The sequence below is a fragment of the Triticum urartu genome, chromosome 4 (assembly GCF_003073215.2).
Source record: "Triticum urartu cultivar G1812 chromosome 4, Tu2.1, whole genome shotgun sequence".
In the NCBI taxonomy this organism is placed as follows: domain Eukaryota; kingdom Viridiplantae; phylum Streptophyta; class Magnoliopsida; order Poales; family Poaceae; genus Triticum; species Triticum urartu.
This window is the reverse complement of record NC_053025.1, coordinates 116,757,695-116,763,694: the sequence shown is the minus strand read 5'-3', so window position 1 is coordinate 116,763,694 and position 6,000 is coordinate 116,757,695.

The window sequence follows — 6,000 nt, the reverse complement described above, 5'->3', positions numbered from 1 at the left end:
TTGCAACACCTCCCGCTCGAACTCGAGGAGGAAGCGGTTGTTCTTGAGAGGCTTGTAGTCGAGGTGGCCGCAGAGTCCCCACTTGTTCTTCAGCTTGCTGAAGAGGCCCTCGTTGCTATAGGGCAGGGCCGAGAAGTAGAGCCCTACAGCAATCCACTGGGTCTTCCTGGCGGCTCTCTCCCTGGTGAGGTCGAGCTCTACCACCCCGTCCCTCCTCATCCCAAGGTCCACTAGAAACCTGGGAGCAATGGTGTCACCGTCGGCGCCTAGCCTCCTCAAAGACGCCCTTTCCACCTGGGAGCGAGAGGAGTCGCCCCGGAGAAGCACCCACGCGGTATTGCTGCCGTCGCCGGTGCGTGGTGCATCTCCCTTGGACTCCACGATGGCCTTGTTCTTTTGGTTCTCCTGTCCAGTCATTGCCAGAGGTTGTGGATTTGCAAGCAGAGCCTGAGTGATCTGCGTGGCTGTACCTTCGCTTTCTGATCCCTTTATACATGCCCGTCCAAGATCAGATCCCTGATGTATCGCACTGACCATTAGGATTTTTGATTCTTTCCCTTCCTGCTGATATCCATCCTTCGTGGCTGGTGTGACAGTCCCGCCTCCCTTATATGGGGGATCCTTCATCGCTGAATCCAATTTCACCAATGTTTTCTGTACACGCTCAAGATCTCCTAGGCCATACCTCAGATCTTCTCTCATCTCTTGCATTCTTTCTCTGATCCTCCTTATCGCCCTGTCATCCGTACCTACGATATGCTTCCCCGGTCTCTTCCGATCCCCATCACGGGGTTTCCTTTTCTCCGCGATCTGCTTGATCGCTTTCCTAGTTCTGAGCCATGCCTAGCGCAATCCCAGTGGGCCAATCTCCTCCCCCGCTTGCGATCTACCATCTCCCGACGATTTGCACCCCATCAGTCCCTGAGATCTTGCCAGCGGCAGGATCGTCTCTCCCTTGCCTGGGAGTCGCCTCCCGGTCGCCCCTGCAGGGGGTCCGTACTTCGCCCCATTTTGTGATGTGATCCAACTCCATATGAATTCCTTTATGTCAACTGAAAACGCGGTTTCTATTTGCACGATGAATTAGCTACAAAACTCCACACCACACAAAAAAACTCACCACGCCAGGTGAAGAAAATCAACCCGAGAGGTTATTTCGGTGTGGATGGGCGTCTAGCTCAGTGGCAAGACCATGGTTGTGCACCTTGGCAGACCCAGGTTCGAATCATGTGGGGTGGAAGTTATTTTATGGATTAAAATTTGATGTCCCACACCTTCTTCTTAATTGTGCGGCTCCTCTCCCGTTGCTCTAGTTATTTCAATATTCCTAATAAATTGACTTAGAAAAATGGAGATATGATATTTTAAATCCGCTTACCACGATTAAACCAGCTCTATGCACAATGCCACTTGGCCTCGTCTTCATCACAGATCACTAAATTGGTACTTTGAGATAAAAGAGTTATAAAATATAAAGTATCTCACTAAATACATATAAAACTTGCTCGTGTATGCTTGTGTGCTCTATGAGATAGATGAATCATGCCCTTATAATTTCATCACCTTTTTATTCTTACATTGACACCACTATGATTTGGTACAACATGAATAAAAACAGTTTTATTCATTTGTTTATGTGGCATGTTTGTGTGAACCATCACTAGTTCAATACTTGTGGATTGTAACAACTAACATCACAACATTCTAAATTTTGAATGATAATTATTCAAATAGGATTAAATAAAAATTATTTATGTTGCTTGAGCTTAGTTAGTTCTGACTAGGATTTGAAGCCTTTGAATTTTATTTGGTTTTTATTTGGACACTAAAAATATTTTGGGAATTATTTAGAACCCTAAATTAATTTTTAGGATATATTTATAATGCCCCAAATAGAGTTTATAAAAGTATTATATGTATTTTATTTAATATTTGGGCTGGATACATTCTTCTCATGCTCTTAATATTATATTGTATCTTTGTGAATTTTTGAAGAATTTTCCAAATTGAAATAAACTGATTTTCAAATCAAATTAATTTTAAAATAGGAAATAAAATAAGAAATAGAAATTCTTAGCCTAACATAAACCAAACCCATCGCGCCTGAGCGGCCCATTCCTATATAGCGCGCAGCGCATCGCCCAGACCAAACCGGCACATGGCCCGTCATTCATCTTGAATGAGTACACGACCTAAATAGGTCGCAGTCGTCCGGTCTCCTTTTAATCCAACGGTTGGCACTCCTTCCCTATCTTTCTCTCCCTTACAATGGGGCCCGCCCAGATCGTCTTCAACCTCTAACCACACACGACCTCGCCCACTCGCTTTCTCCCATGCTCGATCAACTTCGACTCCTCGCCCATTAAATAGCTTGCGGCTTCCTCTCATTTTTCCCATTTGCCGCTCCACTAAATCTCTGTCAGGCCACCACAATCGAGCTTGTCGTCGTCGCCTCTGCTGTCACTGTTGAAATACGATGAGCCATTAACCCCGCTTTCCTCTTTCACCGAGGCAAACCTCGTTGACATCCTCGGTGCACCCAAGAGCCTCTCAGAGAACGCCCATGACCAATGCCAAGCACCGCCATCGCCACACCCTCCATTTCAGTGAGGTCAGGCTGCAATTGAGCTCATCTTCATGTCCATTGTTGTTGTTGCGCTCTAACACATCTTTCTGACCTAACGCATGTTCCGTCTTAAACATATGTATTTTTTATTGGTTCATGCTATTATAATATCAATTTTTGAATATTTTTAGAGCAATATATATATATATATATATATATATAAGTTTTTGGACTAACATATTAACTCAGTGCACTGAGTCAGTTGTTGTTTTCTGCATATTTTTTATTTATAGAAAATCCATATTTACAGAGCTCAAAATAACTTGAGGATTTTTGTGGAATTTTTTTGGAGAAGAAGAATCTAGAAAACACATAAAGGGGTTAGGGCCCACCTACGGCCCCAGGCGGCTAGGCAGCGGGGCCTAGGGCCCACCCGCGTGGGGAGGCCGTCTGGGTCCCTTAGGCATTGCCCCTATTTTTGCCTATAAATTCTCATATTTCCTGGAACCCTCAGTCCCATTTTCCATGATTTTTTCCGTTGCCAAAAGTTTTTATTTCGCGGCATCCAATCTATAGGCCTATATTGGCACCCTGCTGCAGGGGGGATCCATCACTGGAGTCATCTTCATCAATCTTGCTTCCACCATGACCATGTGTGAGTAGTTCTTTTAGGACCTTGGGTCCATAGCAGTAGCTAGATGGCATCCCCCCCTCTCTCTCTCTTGTGATTCAATGCAAAGTCTTGTCAACTGCCGCACATGATCGGGTCCATATGATGTAATTCGGTGTTGTGTTTACTGGGATATGATGAATTGACACTTTATGATCAGATTGTTCATTGAATAATGTTAAATCTTTTGAAGTTTCTTTGCTGCATAATTAAGTAGTCATATATGCTCTCCTCTCTATTTGTTTACTTTGGCCAATGATGGGTAGTTCTTTAGAGGGAGTTGTGTACAGTGGTGGGTTCAATTTTGCGGTGATCTGTCACAGTAACATAAAGGGAAAGGACACATACTGTTTGTTGCTGCTGAGGATAAAATGATGGTTTCTTTATCACACTTGGATGATAGTTTTACTGTCTACATCATGTCATCATACTTATTGCAGTACTCTGTTTGTATGAACTCAATACCTCGAGGTGCATGCTAGATAGTGGTCTTTGGGTGGAGTATTATTAGTTATATATGCAGTTGTATAACAGTCTACATATCACGGACGTAATGCCTATGCAAGATTATGCCATGAATGATCATAGTAATAAATAAATAAATAAATAAATAAATAAATAAATAAATAAATATTGCAATTTAATCGATGTTCAACTATAATTTTTTTCACCACAACACATTTATCTTGCTTGGAAAGATGCCTCCACTGAAACTATGGCCATGGGTCTATCTTCCTTAATTGCATACACCATTACAATTACTTTTCTCGTGGTTCCTTTTTATTATTTTGTTCTATCTATCAATTCCTACCATACCATACACTTTATCCTTGTAACTAATAGGACAAGAAGGTTGACAACCTTCTTGAAACATCGGGGGTAAGAGTGTTTTGTGTTTGGTGTACAGGTACCGAGGATTTTGGTTGCAGAAGAAATTCCTACTGGTTCGATAAACCTTGGTTCTCAATCAAGGGAGATACTTATTGTTAGGTTACTTCACCCTCACACTTGGGCATTACCCAACCACTCTTATGAGAGAGTAAGCAACACATGTCATCAGGGGCCATTGCCTTGTCGAGTTCGACTGAAGCCAAATCTCTCCTTCACACGTCACAACTCCGGCGAGACGTCTGCTCGTCTTCATCGTCCCTGATGCCCACCCTGGACATATATGCCTTCGCCATGCTCTGTCGCACCCCATCGTGCCTTCCTTGAGCCTTGATACGTCCCAAATGTATCTACTTTTCGAAACACTTTTGCTCTTATTTTGGATTCTAATTTGCATGGTTTGAATGAAACTAACACACACTAATGTTGTTTCAGCAAAACTACCATGGTGTTGTTTTGTGCAGAAATAAAAGTTCTTAGATTGGCCTGAAAATTTATGGAGGTTATTTATAGAGTATAAAAAAATGGCGAAGAGAACTACTGGAGGGGGGCCACCCAGGAGCCATGAGCTCAAGGGGCATGCCCACCCCCCAGGGCACGCCCTATGAGCTCGTGGGCCCCTGATACGTATCCAATGTATCTATAATTTTTGATTGTTCCATGCTATATTATATTCTGTTTTGGACATTATTAGGCTTTATTATACACTTTTATATTATTTTTGGGACTAACCTATTAACCGGAGGCCCAACCCAGAATTGCTGTTTTTTGCCTATTTCAGAGTTTCGCATAAAAAGAATATCAAATGGAGTCCAAACGGAATGAAACCTTCGGGAACGTGATTTTCGAAACGAACGTGATCCAGAGGACTTGGACCCTACGTCAAGACATCAAACCAAGAGGCCATGAGGTAGGGGGCGCGCCTACCCCCTGGGCGCGCCCTCCACCCTCGTGGCCCCCCTGTTGCTCCACCGACGTACTCCTTCCTCCTATATATACCTACGTACCCCCAAACTACCAGATACAAAGCCAAAACCCTAATTCCACCACCGGAACTTTCTGTATCCATGAGATCCCATCTTGGGGCCTTTTCCGGAGCTCCACCGGGGGGGCATCGATCATGGAGGGCTTCTACATCAACACCATAGCCCCTCCGATGAAGTGTGAGTAGTTTACCTCAGACCTTCGGGTCCATGGTTATTAGCTAGATGGCTTCTTCTCTCTTTTTGGATCTCAATACAAAGTTCTCCCCCTCTCTTGTGGAGATCTATTCGATGTAATCTTGTGTTTGTTGAGACCGATGAATTGTGGGTTTATGATCAAGTTTATCTATGAACAATATTTGAATCTTCTCTGAATTCTTTTATGTATGATTGGTTATCTTTGCAAGTCTCTTTGAATTATCAGTTTGGTTTGGCCTACTAGATTGATCTTTCTTGCAATGGGAGAAGTGCTTAGCTTTGGGTTCAATCTTGCGGTGTCCTTTCCCAGTGACAGTAGGGGCAGCAAGGCACGTATTGTATTGTTGCCATCGAGGATAGCAAGATGGGGTTTATATCATATTGCATGAGTTTATCCCTCTACATCATGTCATCTTGCTTAAAGCGTTACTCTGTTCTTATGAACTTAATACTCTAGATGCATGCTGGATAGAGGCTGATGTGTGGAGTAATAGTAGTAGATGCAGGTAGGAGTCGGTCTACTTGTCTCGGACGTGATGCCTATATACATGATCATACCTAGATATTCTCATAACTATGATCAATTCTGTCAATTGCTCAACAGTAATTTGTTTACCCACCGTGAATACTTATGCTCTTGAGAGAAGCCACTAGTGAAACCTATGGCCCCGGGGTCTATTTTCCATCATATTAAT